General features: G+C 36.3%; 1 protein-coding gene across 1 annotated transcript in view; it reads left to right on the plus strand.

Annotated features, from left to right (window-relative positions):
* Window positions 1-20,987, plus strand: part of LOC136833710 (sodium/hydrogen exchanger 9B2-like) — a 317,786-nt gene that overhangs the window by 117,695 nt on the left and 179,104 nt on the right. The window lies entirely within an intron of this gene.

Genomic DNA, 20,987 nt, shown 5'->3' on the forward strand with positions numbered 1-20,987 from the left:
AAATTCCCAGTAACGCCCAGCCTTCTCCCACTCTCTCTCCTCCTTCAGCCATCCACCCACCCATTTTTCCCTCCTCGGTTTTCTTGCGACCATATCAGTAAACACATTTTTGGGTGAGGGAGCAGAAGACATCCTTTCCCGTGGAGACACCACGGCAACATCATCGCGCGGACGCTGATATGCGGTTAATAAAGGGTTTGGGGAAGGGGACAATAAGCGTCGTAATGATATCCTAAGCGCGTTTTCGAGCTCCCAAGGGGGAGCTGAATCCTCCTGTGAGTGGATATGAGGAGAATCAAGAAGAATTCTTCGGTATTTAATCACGCTCGTTTTATGATCCTTACAAACCCACTCGTTCCACTCTACCCCCTCTCCTCTCCTCCCCAACCCCCGCCTCCCTTCCCTGGAAGGCACGAGGGAGCTATTAGTTCATTAAAAGAGAAGGGAATAATGGGCCAACTTAAGGGTAAGTAAATGATCGTCGGGAGATTCTTCCATCCGACGATTTGCAGGAAGAGTTGATGATGCGTTGATTATGACCACCTTGGCGGTTGATTGATGGATTGCTTTACCGATGTAATACACTAAAGGGGCTGAAGTATTACCAGTAACAGCTTAAAGTGACAACGTCCCAAGTGGTTTATCTGGATTCGGAAAGGAAATTTTTTAAGCTGAAAGGAGCCAAGAATGAATGACTCTGTAGTTAAGAAAGTTCCTTTTTTTTTGTGACTGAATAACAGAGAGATCTCTGGCGGTGGAATGTCGGTGGTCACCGAAGCTCAGTAAATATAGTCGCACAACTCTTGAGACCTGCTGATTGATGTGTAATCCGAGTCACGCCCCAGTGCAAATGTCATCTGCCAAAAGCGTCTGTCTTGGGCAGGTGCAACCTAGCTTCAGCTGACGTCAGCAAAGCACGAGATGGATCGCAGCTGGGTGTTCATAAGAGACAGCAAGTAAAAAATGCGCCGAAGTTTCCTCGGTACAGCGTATAATCAAGGCCACCGAAAATAGATCTATCTTTCGGTGGTCTCAGTATAATGCTGTATGAGCCGCGGTCCACGAAACTTTAACCACGGCCCGGTGGTGGCATGTCCTATATCGTTGCTAGACGCACGACTATGGCTAACTTTAACCTTAAATCAAATAAAAACTACCAAGGCTAGAGTGCTGCAATTTGGTATCTTTGATGATTGGAGGGTGGATGATCAACATACCAATTTGCATCCCTCTAGCCTCAGTCGTTTTTAAAGATCTGAAGATCTGAAGGCGGACAGAAAAAGTGGGGACGGACAGACAAAGCCGGCACAATAGTTTTCTTGTACAGAAAACTGAAAATATTCCGGAGGTTTATATAATTAGTAATTTCCTACGAAAATTATTATTATTTTGAAAATCGAGACATTCTTCTTATTGAAATTTTTGGGCTTATTAAGGATTAAGCACTCTAGTAAAAAGTTGGAGCGGTGTTATTGAAATACCGACAATAATTACATGCAAAAGTCCAGCGTTTGCTCACATGTCTATTGCCCGGTGGTATGCGTAACTAAGTTAATGCAATTTGTAATGAGTTTCTCGTTTAAACGTTCAGTTTGATCTTTCTTAGAAAAATCTTGAAAATGCATGCATTATATACGAATTACACCGAGCGCTCATCATATGTTGATTGATGAACTGATGAATTTTTCGCAGCGTTTCTTGTTAAAGTTGTGATATATTCTAGTTTGGCCCAGAAAGCGTAACTGATCATCAATAATCTTGGTCGAAATTCTCCCTTTTTTTATTTGCCACTCGTTAAATAATTCAGGGTGTCTCTTGTTTTTTTTTTTATTGTGTGGGGGGGATTATCTTTAAAAGCAATACATCTTATTCCTCTAGAGCAGCTTCTCGTTATAATGAGTACGAATCGAGTTGTAGTAATTTAAAAAGTATGGTTTCGTGCGTCGTAGTGAGATTCATGGCAAGGTTTAACGAAGAATACCACTTGGCGTCATATGATGACAGAGATCATACCAGGAGTTGTTTTTTTTTCTTTTTTTCTTTCTTTTTTGCATGCCAGGATTTTAGTGTCGCTAAGCCAGAAGATTGTGAGTCAGAGAGTATGTTATCAATGTTCAGTTGAAGCCTTCGAAATGAGTTTTGCCCTTATGGAATCCACTGAAGGCCACCGTCCCCTTATAGATTTTAGGATAGTTAATTCTTGCACTGAAGGATTCATGACTTTCATATGCATGAAAACCGTCTAAATTGGCCCATATTTATGCGAAAGGATAGCAATTTTGGGAACCCTTTGTATTGACGTACTATACTGCTATAGAGACAATACAACCTTGTTTCAGCTCAGACTAGTCATCTCTCGTTCTTACAGGCCCAAAAGTTCTTCATTGGCGGGATGGGTAGAGCTTTCGGCTAGCACGCTGTTGGCCCAGCGTTCAACTCTCCGAGCGGCCAATGAAGAATTAGAGGAATTTATTTCTGGTGATAGAAATTCATTTCTCGTCATAATTTGCCCGATTCCACAATAAGCTGTAGGTCACGTTGCTAGGTAACCAGTTGGTTCTTAGCCACGTAAAATAAATCAGCTTCAGCCCTAGGAGAGCTGTTAACCAGCTCAGTGGTCTGGTTAAACAAGCCCAAACACAAACTTCACATACTATGCAAGTGTGCATATGCTTAATGTGAGAAATCTAGATGTCTAGGTACTGTCTATTAGCCTTTCAATCTGTTATTATTCTCACCCCCGTTATCATTTGTTGAGCTCTGTATCCATAGAATACAATTTTGTTATCTGTGAATATTATATGAGTAGATATATTTAGATATGATTCATTTTTCTGTTTGTATACCTATTTCTCGTATTATTGTTTATTGGTTTTACCTGTCCTTGAAATTTTTTTATTTCTATTCGCAAATATTTCCTTAACATGTTTTGTTTTCCAAATATTTCCTGAACATTTTTTATTATCCAAATATTTCCTTAAAATTTTTTGTACAAAAATTCCCTTAACATTTTTTTTTTAAAATATTTCCTTAACATTTCTTTTTATTTTATAAATATTTCCTTAATTCTTGTATATTACAAATATTTCGTCAATTTTTTTTTTTTTACAAATATTTCTTTCCTTCTGCTTTCAGGATTTCCTGAGAATACGTTTTGGTTTTGACCCTTGAATTATATTGTGCTCCAGTGTTCCCATTTCATTGCGAAAGAACGTGCACTAATGTTTGATTGCATGCCATTATTCTCTTTGACGTTGCTACAGTCGAAGTTCTCTTGCTACGCTTAGGTTTTGCTTTTGTACATACACACTCATATAGCCTATTGGGATGAGCATTTGAATATATTTATATATATAAATATATATGTGTGTGTGTGTGTGTGTGTGTGTGTGTGTGTGTGTATGTGTGTGTGTGTGTGTGTGATACGAACAATAACATACAGTAAGATACGCGGTCTGTTTCTCTGCCTCTGTTCCGGATGTACATGTGCAAGCCTTTATGAATCACGTGTCAGTGTAATTATAATAATGTGTGTGTAATATATATATATGTATATATATAATATATATATATATATATATATATATATATATATATATATATATATATATATATATATATATATATATATATATAATATATATATAGATATATATGTGTGTGTGCCTGCGCATGAGTATGCGTCCATCTGTCTTACAGTATATTTATGTATGCGTGCATGCACAGTATGTACACTCATATATATTCAGGTTACGTAAAGATGAACACGATAACACTGACTTCATGTAGAGACAATGATACAAAGCTCATTTCAATGCCTTCTTCATAATCATATATAACGTTATTTTGTTCGCGTGTTGGCGTTTAATTCACCCGAGCGGAAGAATTTAACAAGGGCATTACTGGGTTATGTATGCGGCTAACTCGGTGAAAAAACAGTTAATGAAGGAGTTAATTACGTTTATAGAGATCCTTAAATTTTCTTTGGGTTATGAAACAAGACGCAAGCCTGAAGTTTTTTCCATAATTTTTTAGGGCGGATGTTAGTTTTTTTTTGTGAAATTTACTTGTCCCAGAAAATTGACAAGAACAATCATTATACTATATTGGGACTGTTATATTGACCTTCTGTTTATTGGTTATTAAATCATTATTATGCTCTCTGGAATTCGAATTATTTCCGAATGACTTCTTTGGCTTCATTTGTTACGTAACATGAGGATTCCTTTTACCATTTGGAGATGGGTGTTGTGTCTATAAATGTATACACAGACGAATGAGCATTGGAAGATTACAAGGCTTAAGTTTTCTTGTTTATAAAGCAGATATTCCATCTTCTGTTGTCCAAGAAGTACTACTGTCTTCTATATTGCAATATCCAAATTTATGAATTTGGTTTCTTCTTTTCACAAACTCTCTTAATTACTGTATTTTTGTACATGCCAGCGTTTCTTATCCAAATACGTTTTCGTGTATGAATCACACCAAGCAGAATATTATAGGTTCCAAAGAAGATTTAGATGAAGTTGATGTTGTTATTGTCATGGACTTACTAAAAGCTGTTATTTTATAAGATATTTAGCCATTTTTTATCTATTACTGTACTAGATTATTAGTAAATGATTAATCACTATTTTACCTTATAATCATTCTCACTACAGTACTGAATGCCAAACTGTTCCAGTGACAGATCATCAGACCAAACTCTCGTAAGTAATAAAAAATCAAACTCCTTCAAAGCATAAAAAAGAAGTTCTAATCACACTGTCTGTCTTTGTGGCTTACCTTAACGTCCATCTTGGACGGTTTTAAAAACTTGACCCTCACACAGCGGAACTTGCATTGCTGTTGATATAATTAATATTAACCTGCTTTCATTCTGAATATTCAAAGGAGTTAGTAGTTGAAAATCATTAAGTTAAAGTGTAAAAGTTCACTCTTGGTGAACAACGTAGCAGTTTCTCAGGATTCAACAATAAATTTGTTGAATTAAAAGTCATTTAATCTGTTTTTTACCTATTATTATGATGATAATGTGTTTCTTAATATATATTTTATCTTTACGCGTAGCACAGTAAAATAACTGTCCGTGGCCTTTTAGTATCTCTTGTTTAATAATCCTTTCATGTTTATGACCATCATATTGTAACACCTGCATCCAAGATTTTATCTCTTAGATGGAAGGCTTGTTGAACACCATCAGTAATTTCTTACAAAAGGGACATATTTTTGTTTTATGTGGCACAGTACCACCTGCTCAAACCTTTAGTAGTTCTCCTTTAAAGTAAGGAGAAAAAAGAAATTCCTTTGTCTTAATGTATTTTTCTTGCCATCTACGCCGCTGCGCCAAGGTCTGTAACAACAGTAGTATTGCGATTTATATATACATTGTATATATATATATATATATATATATATATATATATATATATATATATAGATATATAAAGATATATTTGCAAATACACTGTTCAGTTTAGTTATCCAATCTTTCTGCGTCCAAAGAGAATGCATTTGAATCCAGACCCTCGACTTCAGGCCAACCATCTCCATTCTTTGTACTTAAAATTTAGAACAAACTGAACAGAACCTTTAAGCATGATATCTTAAGTCATCTCGAAACGGAGTTGATGTTTCAGCTAGCGAAATGCCATCATGTTCAACTCGAACATCATTACCAGCCCCTCGTGGTGTTTACAACTTCAGATTAATCCTTTTTATTTATTTTTTCTCTACCATTGCCCACGTTTCTGTGAGTAACTGTTCACATGACAGATACGCTGACATTCCTTTGTGTGGCAAAAGTTGGTATTAATACATTTCAAACTACAATGCCTCCATAGTGAACACAGACGTTCTTGTGTTTATGTCTGTGGGAAGTAGTCTGTATGTTTCCTACTTTAGTCATTCCCAGACTTCCTTCACTTCTTGAAAGTTAGAGTTTTCTTCATTTAGTTTAATTGCCACACCTTTATCGTGTGTACTATGGCCTAATGTTTTTACTTAGCAAAGGGTAGGAAAAACTTGTAGGGATTTTTTTCCCACTGGGACTTTACTTTCTGATAGCTAAATCCAGTAGCCTAGTAAATAGGCCTCTCTCTACAAGACGTCCCCAACGCCGTTCAGGGGTATGGGGTTGACTATGAATCAGACCCCATCATTAATAATAACAAAGATTTTTTCTTTACTTGGTAAACTAGAGACTCTCATATCTATCACAGACCCATGATGAAACTCATTTAAATTTCTTAAAACGGTATACTTTCAATGCTCAGTTTTTTTCCCTCAAAAACTCTCGTTTCTTATTTAGGTTGATTTATGTTATGTGGTAATCCCCTTACATTACATCAATCATATCAGTGACAGCACATGTATTAGACTGTACTGTATGAATCTCGTCTTGGAATACAACCTAAACAGAGGAGATTTACCATTCCCAAACAATCTGTGCTAGAGCTGAAGGAATTACTTCACTTCCATAGTTAGAATTGCTGTGTCTGTTACATCATGAAAAGAGTCATTGAGCAGAAAACTAACTCTCCAGACCTGAAAATAAAGATGGACTTCATAATTTCATACTAAAATTAATGAGTAATCTACTTAGTCCCTGGGGCCAGTGCAGCTGCAGTGGCAGAACACTTGAGCTGGCATTTGCGTGGCCTCAGTGTAGAGTTCTGATGGCAGCTCACCCTGTCGACTTAGCTCTAAATGAGAAAGAATGCTGCCATGCTACTCCACAGTCTCAAAACCTAGTAACCATTCTTTCTACAAGACATGTTCCCAATGCCATTCAGTTGTATAGGATGGACATTGACCTTGACCCTATCCTTAATAATAGCTGAGATTTATTCTTTACTCGGTAATCAGGAGATTCTCCATCTGTTAGAGCCCCATGACGATTTCCCCATAGGGGAGTAGGGCCCCTCAGTGTACTTCACGTGGTGCACTGTAAGCATTAGTAAAGTTTGTTTGTATCATCCCTTCGGCTCCTATAGTTGCATACACCTTTTAGCCCCTTACTTTACTTCCCTTCCCGCATCCTTTCCTCAGTCTTGTTGTCAACACCTCTCAGTTTCACCTTCAGATCATTGTACTTCATCTATATTCTGGATCTCTTTATCTTGCTGGCAAACCAATCCAACTCTCTCTCTTCACTGTCTTGAGCGTTGAATGGTCGAAAGTACCCCAGTGATTGTCTTGAGAGCTTAAATTTCATGAATCAACCTACAATAACTCAAATCTCAGTTTCTCAGATAAGCGAAGAGTTGTATAATTTGGAATTGCTGTCAAGAGGGAGGAAAGGTAGAAACAGAATTTGTTGGGTGCATGGTGTGAAAAGGTTTACTGAACAAAAGGACCTCCATGGCCAGCGAAGTTTGATGCTTTTCTGATCAGCTTTCTGTGCTGATGTGTGGGGTGCCTAATTTTTCACAATATCTTGCACAGCGGTTCCTCCTAGAGCCAGCGATTAAAACATGAATTTGGCAGTTAATATTGTCTCCTTTTACTTTAGGGGTTTCTATTAGGGCAAGAGAGACTTATAGTAAGAATTTATATATATATATATATATATATATATATATATATATATATATATATATATATATATTTATATAGATATATATATATGTGTGTGTGTGTATATTCATTTAGATATAGATAGAAATATATATATATATATATATATATATATATATATATATATATATATATATATATATATATGTATATATATATATATATATATATATATATATATATATATATGTATATATGTGTATGTGTCTTACAGTAAGATTGTGAAACAAAGGATTTCACGAAATCCGTGAAATTTTCAGGGAATTCGTGAAATCACCAATTCACTTAGGAACTTTTGATCCCCAAGGGGCTAGTACTAAACACGGCGGAACAGTGACTCATCTACACTATTTCGCCGTGTTTAGTACTAGCCCTCGGGAATCAAAAGTGTTTCGTCGTGTTTAGTACTAGCCCCTCTGGGATCAAAAGTGTTTCGTCTTGTTTAGTACTAGCCCCTCGGGGATCAAATGTAGAGACATTTGATCCCTTATTTTGTTGTCTTTAGTACTAGCCCCTCAGGATCAAAAGTCTTTCGTCGTGTTTAGTACTAGCCCCTCGGGGATCAAATGCAGGACATTTGATACCCTAGGGGCTAGTACTAAACACGGCGAAACAGTGTAGATGAATCACTGTTTCGCCATGTTTAATACTAGTCCCTCAGGAATCAAATGTTCCTAAGTGAATTGGTGATTTCACGAATTCCTGAAAATTTCACCGATTTCGTGAAATCCCTGGTTTCTCACACACACACACACACACACACACACACACACACACACACACACACACACACACACATATATATATATATATATATATATATATATATATATATATATACACATACACACACACACACACACACTGTAGCAATGAATTATCATATATAAGATATAGCAATGAAGGATTACACGCTTGTAACTGGAAATCCTTACGGGAAATATAAAAATTTCAAAAATGTCTTGTTACCATTATTCGCCTGCAATCATTTTCTTCCTTGGCCGAGGTGAGATAATCACATGATTCTGTTTACCTGTGTAAATTTACAAATCTATGAATAAACATATTCCTTGATCGATTTTTCTTTTATATTAACTCTTTATGTCAGATCCTCAATAGTGATCTTTGATGAATGGAATAAAACCTTTAATTCGAGGACTAATTAATTCGCAGTTTCGAGTCATTTAAGAGCGGTCGAAATGTCTCGACGATGTTTACGAACGAAAACTGATCCTTCAAACTTACCGTTTTTGTTTTAATCGTCATTTTCTTTATTATCGTAATAAAGATTGTTGTTATCTTCCATCTCCTCTCTCCCCTTCCCCTCACTACTCTTCCATACCCCTCTTTTCCCTTGCTCCTTCCCCTCTCCGTCATCACATACATCATCATCATCATCATCATCACCAACATCTCATCTCATCTGACCATCATTCCCTTCATTATCGTTTCGTCATGACACATCGTTTCGATTTCATCACCCGAGTCTTCACCCCTCTGGGACTCCCATCTCTTCTCTTGAGATCCCCTCCCCCTTATCCCTACACCCCTCCCCTCCCCTCCTCCCCCTGCCCCCTGCCACCTGCGCGTCGACAGGGACACCCCTTAGATATAGGGGCGACGCGGGACTGTTCAAAATAGAGTTCTTCATGCATCGCTTGGTCAGAAAGAGGTGAGAGAAAAAGGGAAAAAGTGGAATGGGGAAGAGGAGAATGAGAGAAAGAGGGAGAGAGAAAGATAAGTGAATAAGGGACCATCTGAATGGTTTTGGACATTGAGAAAATATGAATATGAAAGTAACGGGGTGAGAAGAAAAAATAACGTAAATAGGCTGGAATGTGTAATAAACAAATAATGTAAGGTGTCAAACGCATACATAGACAGACCGATAGACATATGGATAGATAAATAGATAGACTGATAGATAGCATGACGAAACTAAAATTGTGTTAAAACATTTGTTTAGTGAAGAATTTCTTTGGAAAGTGAAAATTTAAATTTACTATGCCTGTCTTTTCCTCTTGGATAAGACAAAATTTTTCTTTGTGGTATGCCCAGTGACTAATTGTGGTTCCTGCCAATCATTGGAAAATAGAAAGAGAAAAAGATAAATCAGTTGGTCAGGTGTTTTACAATATGCCTTCTTATGCGAATTACTAAGATGTTTATAATATTCAGGTTTATATGCTTTTTATTATCCATCACTATAAATAGATTTCAAACACAGGTGTTCCCCATTAATCCCTGAAGAATAATGTGAGAGTTCAGGAATTTCCTGTTTCGTTTACATGGTTTCAGTGTGCTTGGCTTGTGTCATTTTTTAATATGTTATTTAAACCTGTTATTGAATTCCATGTTATTTCCATAATTACTCATAACACCTGAGACCTTTTACGGAAGCTTATTGATAGTGCTTATTATTACCTTGTGAAAGACGATAACAAGAGTACTTTGGAAAGGAAAGAGGGTAGTCTTCAGCTGAATGCAATTAGATGTCATTAATAAAGACCTAAATTGTGATCAGGAATGCGATGACCTCTCACGCCCTTCTTTTATTGATAAAATCATTTAATCCTACTTGAATTACGAACGTCGTAGTCCTTTCCCATTTCATAGCGGTTAATAATCATCATTCGTCAATAGAGACTATTATTTGATAAACATAGGTTTTCTTTTATGTATGAGACCCGTGTCTTTCAGAGTTAACGAATAACGCTGCACCTGGGAGATATTAATCTTTGCAGGTGTGATAAATGGTGGTAATTGCTGAAAAGGACATTTTTCGTACATTTTTTACGCACATACGCACGGACGCAATTCACGTCTAGATCCAACGTTTAATCCATCAATTCATTTCTTAGACTTTTCTTCTTTGGTAATTAGTTCAACGTTGGGAACTTTCTGACCATTCATATCAGTTAATTCGAGACACATAATCACAATAAGACATGTAAAGACTCTGAAATGCCATATGAAGTGATCCTTTGTATTTTAATGTAACCTTGAATAAGCCTTTAAAAATTTTAGCTAATTTGAGTCAAAGTTCCATCAATTCATTTGTTTTAAAGATTTTTAGAGTCTTAGACATTTTTCTTCTTTTATATAATATATATATACATATATATATTATATATATATATATATATATATATATATATATATATATATATATATATCCTCAAATATTAAGTAACAATATCTAAATCACTTTACCTTTGGAAGATGTAACATAAATTCGACAATTGATGACTGATATTTTTAAGCATAATGGCGTCATTTAACATGTTGTAAAATCATACATTTAAAGTTCGAAGAGACTTGCTCTTAAAGTACAAAATAAGTACCAGATCCTGAAAGAAGAAGTGCAATTTATGATTTATTTGATATTTGACAGCATTTTCTTATGAAGAAGAAATCAACTCGCAGGTATTTTATACTCAAAACTAAGCTCCGTAACAAATTTGATGCGGCATTACCCGGTAGCAAGAACAGTACCAGAGAATGAATCTTAGTTAAGTAGTATCACTCCCACTAATCATAAAGAACAAGCAAAAAAAAAAAAAAACCTTTTCATTCACTGTACGTAAGTAATATGATGATGAAAATGATGTTCGCTCGAGGAACCATAGAGTGACATGTCACAAGAACGCTAATTACTACATCATTACCGGTTTCCCTTTTAGCAGTTCCATTATCACTCGCCGGCGTCGTAAGGGATGATGTAGCGTGACACAATCAAAGCTAACAAGATCCGCGGCTTAAGTATTTAACCACAGCTCTTAAGGTCGTCTGTATATTGCCAATTTGGACGATAATGCGACTTAAGTTCATATTGATGAGGACTTTAACTGCAGCTGCTGTCGCCGCTAAAAGGAACAAATCAAGTGAGAAAGGGATCGAGAGAGAGAGAGAGAGAGAGGCTCGGCGACAGATGGATTAAAACACCTTTCGTTTCCTCCCTTTCTATGGCCAAGAGAGCGAGCTGAGGCCTTCACCAGACCTTTGAATAACGACTGATATCTGAACGATCAGGGGTCAGAGTTTTATCTGGATCTAAGCCCGACAAGAGTGCGTGTGTGTGTCACAAACAAATGAGTAATATCGCAATAACATTGTTGCTAGGATTTTCGTGGCTGTTCTCTCGATCTCATGGATAATAACATTCATTTCTCCAGAGAACGCACAAACGCCACCAGAGGGAGTTCCAATCAAAGTCACAAATGACAGCAATCGGACACCTCATATTATGACTGCCTGAGCTGGGACAACGCCTCACACGTCTCTCCTCCTCAGCACCTCACAAAAGAAATTCCACGAGATCTAACCATCAAATTCGCTCTTACGGATCCCCGTCATTAAAGCCAAATTTCCTTCCCCGTCAACATTCAGCCAAAACGCGCCTCAGCATCCCGAGGGAACAGAGATCAAAATTCCTCGTAAGGGAAGTAGCCTACCCCTCACTTTTTTTTTTTTTTTTTTTTTTTTTTTTTTTGGAAGGGACATCCCAAGTCCCTTTTTGGCATCGCGTCGGCTCGGTCCACTTTGATGTCTAAATACACGCGTACATGACATTGAGGCGATGGGGCCATGATTAATAGGGAAACAGATATAATAGGGGAAATCTGTTTAGTTACCGTCGCAAAATTAGGGGTGTCACCGAGTGCTGTTGCTGTTGTTGAGAGAGAGAGAGAGAGAGAGAGAGAGAGAGAGAGAGGCTTATTTCGAGTATGGCTATGAAAGCGACAATGCTTGCTCTCCACATTTGGTATGCATAAGGCGAAGAATAATAGGCGCATCGGGAACTTATTTGTTGATTAGTACTCTTCGCTTTTATTGAAGAGTGAATTATTATTATTATTATTATTATTATTATTATTATTATTATTATTATGTTGTTGTTGTTGTTGTTGCTTTTTTCAAGAGAGTTACTTTAAGATGAGTGAGTAAATAATTCTTCTTCTTCTTCTTCTTCTTCTTATTATTATTATTATTATTATTATTATTATTATTATGATTATTATTATTATGAAAATGACAATCTATTAGGATTGAAAGCCTTTATTGTCTGTTTCCTTTTAGCTACTCGTCAGAATCGACCGTAACGTTACCTTTTTTAAAATTTTAGCGTCAGACTCGTTCGCCTTTCTTCAGAAACATCAAACCTCAAGTAATTTTATTCCTTCTGTATTATAACTCACATACTTCAGATTTCTCATTTTCCTCTTTTCTCCTTAATACGTAGTTCTAAAATTTCGTCTTGATTCATTCCTCTCGAACTTCATTATATGATAACATCAAGTTTTAGTGGTACTATTTTCCGTGAAACGATGTTGGCCTTGGGGATTTTTGGGGTTAGATGGGGTTTGTGGGAGGGGGTGGGGGCATGCTACTTTGCGCAGGTAAGAGTTATTTTGCACATTCACTAGTCTTTCATATTCCTACATTATTTTTTGGGTCATTACGCTAAAAGAAGACGAAGCAAAAAGTCCAGCAGCCCTAAAAAATAAAATTGGTCCAATTTTTGGCCCCATGGACTCTCCCGGCTTGGTTTCGCACTTTTTGGGCATTTTGAAAGTGGGAGCGGATTTCGGCCCACCTAATCCAAAGTAATTTCGGCCTAGGCCATTCAAATTCATTTAAACTCATGCAAGAAAGTTGGTAGAAAAGTTAATTCCAAATGATATGCACACAAAAATAAGTGACAAGTACCTCATTCGAAATGGGTGGAAGGCACACGTCCTTCCTGTAGAAGCGTTTCTGGCCCATGTGCCTTCCACCCATTTCAAATGGGATACTTGTCTCTTATTTTTGCGTGCATGTCATTTGCAATTACCTTTTCTATAACAACTTTCTTGCGTGGGCTTAAATAATTTTAAAAGGTTTTATTACTGCAAGTCCGAAATTGGATTATATGGGGCGAAATCGGACCTATTTCCAGAAATGCCAAAACCTTTCCAAACCAAGCTTGGAGAGTTCATCGGGCCAAAAATTGAGTCAATTTTATATATGAGGGCTGCCGGTTTTTTTTTTTTTTTTTTTTTTTTTTAAGCATAATGACTCAGAAAGAATAAAAGGGTATGAAGGACAGATGAATAAGCAGAGTAATTCTTACTTGTAGAAAGTAAATTAGCATGTCCTCATATGTTATGATTACGTTACAAACACTGCCCCCACCCGGCTCCCTCCCATAGTCCCCCTTTCACTCTTCAAATATCCCATTAAAGGCCACCATCGTTTAACGGAAAATATTGCCATTAAGACTTGATGTTTTGATTGGTATGTAAGGAAATTCGAGAGGAGTTATTAAAGACGAAACTCAAGAACTACGTATTAAGAAGAATAATGGGAAATCTAAAGACGGTATGTTATATTACAGAAGGAATAATATCATAACTGTATGACCTTTCTAAAGACTTGGGAAAGAGATTGAGGCTAAAATTTAATCAAAGAAACTTTACGATCGATTATGACGAGTAGGGAAAAATAAATAGAAAATAAAGGCTTTTAATCGCAATACATTGTTATTTTCATCAGGGATAACCCTGAGGGGACTACGAAAAAGAAGCAGAAGAAGAAGAAAAAGAAATTTATCCATTTACACATAACTCCCAGTTTTTTGGGGGGGACGCAGTGTCATTAAATAATGTGAATTTAACAAGATATGCAAGACGATTTGCAAAATCAAATTGCAAGTTAACAGAGAATTTAAATTGTTTGTTTCCTGTTGCTGACGCAAGGGTAGAAATGCTCTACCTGTCTTTACATCCATTCGAGTAAATTAAGTCCTTCTCCTCCTGAGGCTGAGGAAAAATTTACCTTTCCGTTAAAGGCTGAGGACCAGCCCTTCCAGCTTCAAAATTCGACAATCTACTGGGAGCTTCGAGAAGGTGAAACCATAACCCAAGGCCAAGAGAGACAAGGTCTACCCAGTTTGATGGAGTCGCTTTCCACCTGGGGTAACTGCGTAGGCGATGACGTTTCTTAGAGGTACCTGCTCATTACAGCAATTCACCTGCTGACGCAATAAGGAGGTAAACAAAGCTCCGCCTACATGGGGGATTTTGGGGGAAGTGGGCAGACCTCTTTCTCTTGGCCTCGCCATAACCAGCCAGTTGGAACGCGAAAATGGTACCTATCGATGGCTGATTAATTTTATAAGGTAATTTATTGAACTTTGAAGGACTGTCTCTCCTGACAGTTTTTAAATTTACTATCCTTCGCAAGTAGGCTCAGTTAGCATGGTGAATTTTCAGGTAATTTTATTCATACTACAGAATAGATCTTAGACTTGTCAGAAAACAGGATGTCAGGTAAGTTATAGAATTCTTTGCTGCTAAGAGCTATGTTAGCTCCATGAAGCTGTAGAACTGAACCACCAGGATGGGCCTTTGAGTCTCCCGAGAAAGTTGAGACAAAACATCCACAGGCAAGGTAATCCATACCTGTGCTCAAAGTAAATTTTTGTGTTGAATATTGATCCGCACACCAATTTTACCAAGAAGGGATACTTATATTGTGCAACTTGTTCGTTGGCGTGTTTGCTGTTTCTTGCCAGTATCAGGCGCACAGTTCTTGAAGTAAGAGCTTCTGAATCATTAAAGTTGCGAAAAAAGTCTTGCTCAAGTTGTTAAAGCAACGAGTTGTACGGTATCATTCAACTTTTGGTTCACTCTGGTTCTTGAACTGGTAAATGTGGGCACCGGTAGGCAAATGGGTAGATAGTTTTACCACAGCTTCCCTCTTCGAGTACTTAGTAGCTCAGTTAGTCTGTGCACATCGCAGCTAAATGCTGTTCATGGCAATTTCTTTGGAACAATGTCCTTCATCTCCTAAAAGTGCAAATACTTTAACACTTCGCGGCAAGCATATCACAGGTGGTCATAACCAACTGTATATCATTAAAAAATGTTATGGTTTTAATATCTTTATGTATTTGGATCTCCAAACGAACAGAATACCGAAGAGACACTATGTGCCTCTTCCTGCATAACGACTTGATATACGTAAGATTAGAAAACAAAATTAATCATTTTTTACGCTTCTAGACAAACTCTATCGACACTAGACAAGGTCCCCGACCCACCCGCCCCCACCTATCCCCACTTTATAACATCGTTTCAGATCGCTAGGTCTTAGGAATTTACGTATGAGCAAAACAATTGTATAGGAGGAACGCGTGAGACTTGGCTGAATACTCACCTGAGAGAGCGTTTTTTTTTTTTTTTTTTTACATTAATCTTACGTGATGTACCTTTAGTCAGTTATTTAACTTTGGGAAAGGAATTATTTCTAATTGTTTGTTTGTTAGAGCTTTACCTTAATCTCATGCTATGTTTCCTTGATAGATAATCATCTCTTTTTTGGTGCCGGGACTGTACGGTCGGGAAGGAGGTGGTTGGGGGGATGACATGTATAAATGATGTGTAAACGTGGTGAATATTGCAGGATTTTTTTTTTTTTTTTGTGAAACAAAGCACTTTCGTATAAGGTTTTTTATTTTAACATTTTTTCAATGTCAATTTAGGGAAGTAGATATTTCTTAAGCACTCTTGCAAGAGAGACTTTTGTGCCACGTTCTACAAATTACGAAAACCCTGTTCACACTGCCAATCGAGTAGCCTGAATATGCGGTATTTGATATCATGAAAGATTCACTAAAAATTCAGTGAGTTTTATTTGAAGAGAAATAATGATGCCTCAAGAATAAGATGGTCATTATATTGCAAGAATCAGAGTCATACGATACGTAAACAACTTTCTATTTTAATAAAAGAAAAACTTATGACTTCGTGTGTTGCTTTTTATAGCGTTACAATATCAGCGGGAACTTTTATGTAATCTGCATTGTTCATCAGAAGATAGTCAAAACTGCTGAAGACTTTGCACATATAACATCCTAAAGGATAATGGTTTCATATCAGATAGAGAAGATATTAATGAATTATGTGTTTGGATCCAAGAATAAAAAAAACTTTTCATTTACTTCTGTCTCAGTTTTCCGGAAAGCTCATCGTATGCGTGGTATTATGCTTCATACAGAGTTCAATACCACATGGAGCATACTGGTAGACTTAACTTGCACACAAATCCCTTTACGTAATGCCTGCGTGCGATTTCCCTCACGAGTGTCTTTTATTGGAATATTTGAATCTGAAATACAAGGTACGTCTAGGATTATCTTCCTTGTTCAGCACCATACTCCTCTAAAAAAATAAAAAATAAAAGGCGTCATTTCTTTGTATTGAAACCTGACGTTCATTTTTTACAACGTTTGGGGTCTCCTTCTTCGTATCGTCATTAGCAACGTACCTACGTAAGAACTGGTGTTCCTCTCCAATTTTCTTACTCTAGTCGCCTAAGTTCACACATATGATTTTAAATACTTTAGTAGCTATTTATACCTTGTTTATTAAACATGTATACAGAAGGTCTTCTTTCTAGTTACTGGTATTACGAGCTTGTTGGCGCGCGCTACGAGCGCTGGAACCCGGAGCTGCTGTCTCCCCTACCCTCCCGTTCCCCTACCTACCCCGCCCCCACCCGGGGCAGACAAGACGGTTTACGGGGGGTGCGTGGCTGTGTCATGTCTCCCCTACTGTCACCCGGGGAAGGACAAACAAGGAAAATCCACTCGGATTTACAGTAATTATTATTATTATTATTATTATTATTATTATTATTATTATTATTATTATTATTATTATTATTATTATTAGCAAAACGGATGGAAGAAATTGGTTTTGTCAAAGCATCATCCTAAAGTGGGCTGATTCCTGAAATAAACTTTTGCCACATGTGAAATTCGTCATTTACTATCATTAATTTTTATATTACACGTCATGATTTTAAAATATTTTCCTGCTAATTTCGGATAATTTGATCCCAAATCAATTACACAGAGTCATTACCACGGCAAGTGTTGACTCAATCTGTATAAGGAAGAGAAATGACGTCATTTCCTGTTGTTTATTTTCGTATACATTGGCCTCGTGGGGGAAAAGCTCTTCATTTTTCCAAAGAGGAAACGATTTCATCAGTTTATTGGGGTCCTTTCGTAATCCCAAATTAGGATGAGTAGTAATGTATTGAAAAGGGTGATGATTTATTGAACACCCATGACTGGATTTGCGGAATGGGGGGAAATACCGAATCTCCATTGCCTGCCAATTAGATCGAAGCCTCAGGTTAACTTAATGACAACCTAAGTTACTTATACTCGTATCTTCACTCTTGCTTAATCGGGTCTTATTTGTATCTGCAGTAACACGATCTCTACATCGCATGACGCCAGATGATTAGCAATCAATCAGTCAGTCAGTAGATCCCAGGGAAGGGTTTGCACAGCGTTAACGTGTCTTAGTTTGAAAGAGGGGCAAGAGTTACTTAAAAATGCAACACTCTTTAGGAGTTTGATGTAAGTGACATAATTCACAATGAAGCCTTTGGGGCCAACAGAGTGAGAGAATGGACAAACATATTAAGTCTTACAGCATAACTCTTGCAAAAAAATAAACATTCCATTCAAACATACATACATAATTTTACAAACATACACACGTAACATATATATGTAGGTATATAAATATATTTATATATATGTATATATATATATATATATATATATATATATATATATATATATTTGTATATATCTATATATATAATGTATATAATTTGTATATGTACAGTATATTGTGTATATATATATATATATATATATATATATATATATATATATATATATATATATATATATATATATATATATATATATATATATATATATATATAGAAGAGAGAGAGAGAGTACCGTGTTGTAGTGTGCTTAGGTGCGTGCGCGCGCACGTGCGTGAATTATTGCAACAGAGACGTTTAGTTGATGTTTTACCTTGATATTTTACCCTTTTAAGAATTTATTTACCTTTTTTCTCGAATATCTTTTGATACTTTATTTCTACTTTCCTTCTTCCCTGTTGGTCATAAAATACTGGCATTTTACCTACGCTCTAATAGGAAGCTATTTTACCCTTTTTTCCCCTTCTGCTCCTGTGTGAAGAATGGGGGAAATATGGTAATGGTATGGCGGTTATTGGCCCGCCTACCTTGCCCTTTTGGACTGGCAGGTCAAAAAAGGGAAAACATAAAATGAAGCTCTGACCATAACCACATACGACTCTACTTTTGAGGAATTATGGGGGTAATGATTCTCGTTATATTTTTGTGTTTATTTTTTTCGTCTTCGTGAAGTTGTGGGTTGCTCGTGGAAGAAAGAGCCCGTGCTGGCACAAAGCCTCTTTAATCAAAGAACAACCATCATTCGTAAAAGGCAATAAAAAGGTATCCATTTTCAATTTTGCTTCTTGAGAGAGAGAGAGAGAGAGAGAGAGAGAGAGAGAGAGAGAGAGAGAGAGAGAGAGAGACCTTACTTTACCTTAGTTCAGGTTGCCCCAGGTCCCTCAGTGTACCTTTGATGTCTGAGAGGTCTTTTCCGGTATATTTTGCATCTTCTGATTTCTAATGATCTATAAGTTTGGAAACCCTAATCAGGATAATATATTTCACTTATATTCAATATTTCTGTTTTTTCATTTTGGGTTAGTTCTTCTAAGAACTCTTCTTTCTTTTGAGTTACTCCTGTTCATCACTATGATTGTTTGCATATTATCTCCATTATCTAATATGGGTTAATGTTTTCCCATGTCTTTTCCTGTTCTGATATGTTGATCTTTTTTTCATTTCAGAAATTCGTACATTAAAAATCCAACATTATATTTGTTCTTCCAGCTTCATATTTATTCACTTTGTGCATAAAATGCACTTATCTCCATATCATAGTCTTAAAATATGGCTCATTTCATTTTCATAATGCGTTGTTGGCTTGCTTTTGCCTTCATCACATGATCTTTGTTCTTTTCTTTATTTGTTTCATTTTTTCCTTGGTTTTTAAATCTGATTTTTTTATTTTGATTTTGGTCTTTCATGGCTAAAAATTTCTTATTAAACCTAATCCATTTCCTTAGTTTCTATATTTTGGATGTAGATCTCTGCATTCCTCTTCATAGCCATCTAGATATGCACATTTGCCATAGATCTCATAATTGTGACATATCTTGGGATGTTTGTAATAACATCTTTCACCAAACCTGCAATTCCCTCTTTTCAAAAGGGTGCATACTGTGTCTTTCTTTTCTTTTCTTTTTCTTGTTCATTCCCCTCAGTATGGAGATCCGTACAACCTCTTTGGGATTTTATTTTTGATTTATCAGGTCATAATTTATTTCTTCATATGTATGTTGCTGTATTGCCAGTGTTGCATCCATACTATTATCCTGTTCTTTGTTTTTCATTAATTTTTCTCTCTCTTCAGTCTTATTTTCTTCTCTATTTTCCTCTTCTTCCTCTTCTTCATCTTCTTCATCTTCTTCATCCTCCACAATCTGTACATTTCTTGATTTAATGACCTTGTCTATCCATACTAGACATGTTGATATTTTCCTTTTTCTATTTTGCCTTCAACATGACAGGTGTGTCAACGAGTCTTTCCTAATCAGGTTTTGTGATTTACAATGCTATACCACACTTACATAGTTTACATGCCTTTGCCTATCATTAAATTATTCACTAATTCCACCTTACTTATTTTCTTTGGTGTGTTGATTTTTGATTTTTCTTTATAAGTCTTTTGATAACTTGATTGGATCTCTTCTTTATTTTCAATATTTTCAAGATTTGCTGGCGTGTCTTGAATGATTTCACATCTTTTGAATGCTGCAATTAATCTCTGTTCCCTTCCTGCCAATTCATCGTATTGAATATTGCAAGCTATTGCCAATATTTTAACACAGATTTAGGTAAAATGTAGGTCACCTGTTATGCAATTTTATCTAAGGTTTGTTCTTCTTAAAATACTTTTCATCAGCTGCTCAAAATCTGAGTTAATTATTAAAATTAATATTTTGCATATATCAATATTCACATACAGTATAAATCTGAATTGTTTTTTAGTGTTGAAATTTGTTCATTTTTTATTATATTTTCCTTTGGGTGAGTCTAGAAATTAAACAACAATTAGGCCTATCATTCTTTACATTAGGTATACATGGTACTTGATTGGACCCTTGAAAACAAGCTCTTACATGTTGATGTTACTCTGTTCATGTTTTACTGAATTTTTAACACAGATTTAGGTAAAATCAGGGCATGACCTCAAACAGATTTCAAAGTACGATTGTTTGTAAGCACAAGGGCAGTGGCTCCCTTTCTTATTGCCGATGTTTCTTTAACTAAGTGCAACTCATTCAAGTTTAGGTTCTTTCGTGACTTATTATATTGTAGAAAAGTGGTTTTCGAAAGCCTTTATCTAAACTCATTCCCATACTTGGTAAGTATACGTTTCCTTGTATAAACAG

Source organism: Macrobrachium rosenbergii, chromosome 52, assembly GCF_040412425.1.
Source record: "Macrobrachium rosenbergii isolate ZJJX-2024 chromosome 52, ASM4041242v1, whole genome shotgun sequence".
Classification (NCBI taxonomy): domain Eukaryota; kingdom Metazoa; phylum Arthropoda; class Malacostraca; order Decapoda; family Palaemonidae; genus Macrobrachium; species Macrobrachium rosenbergii.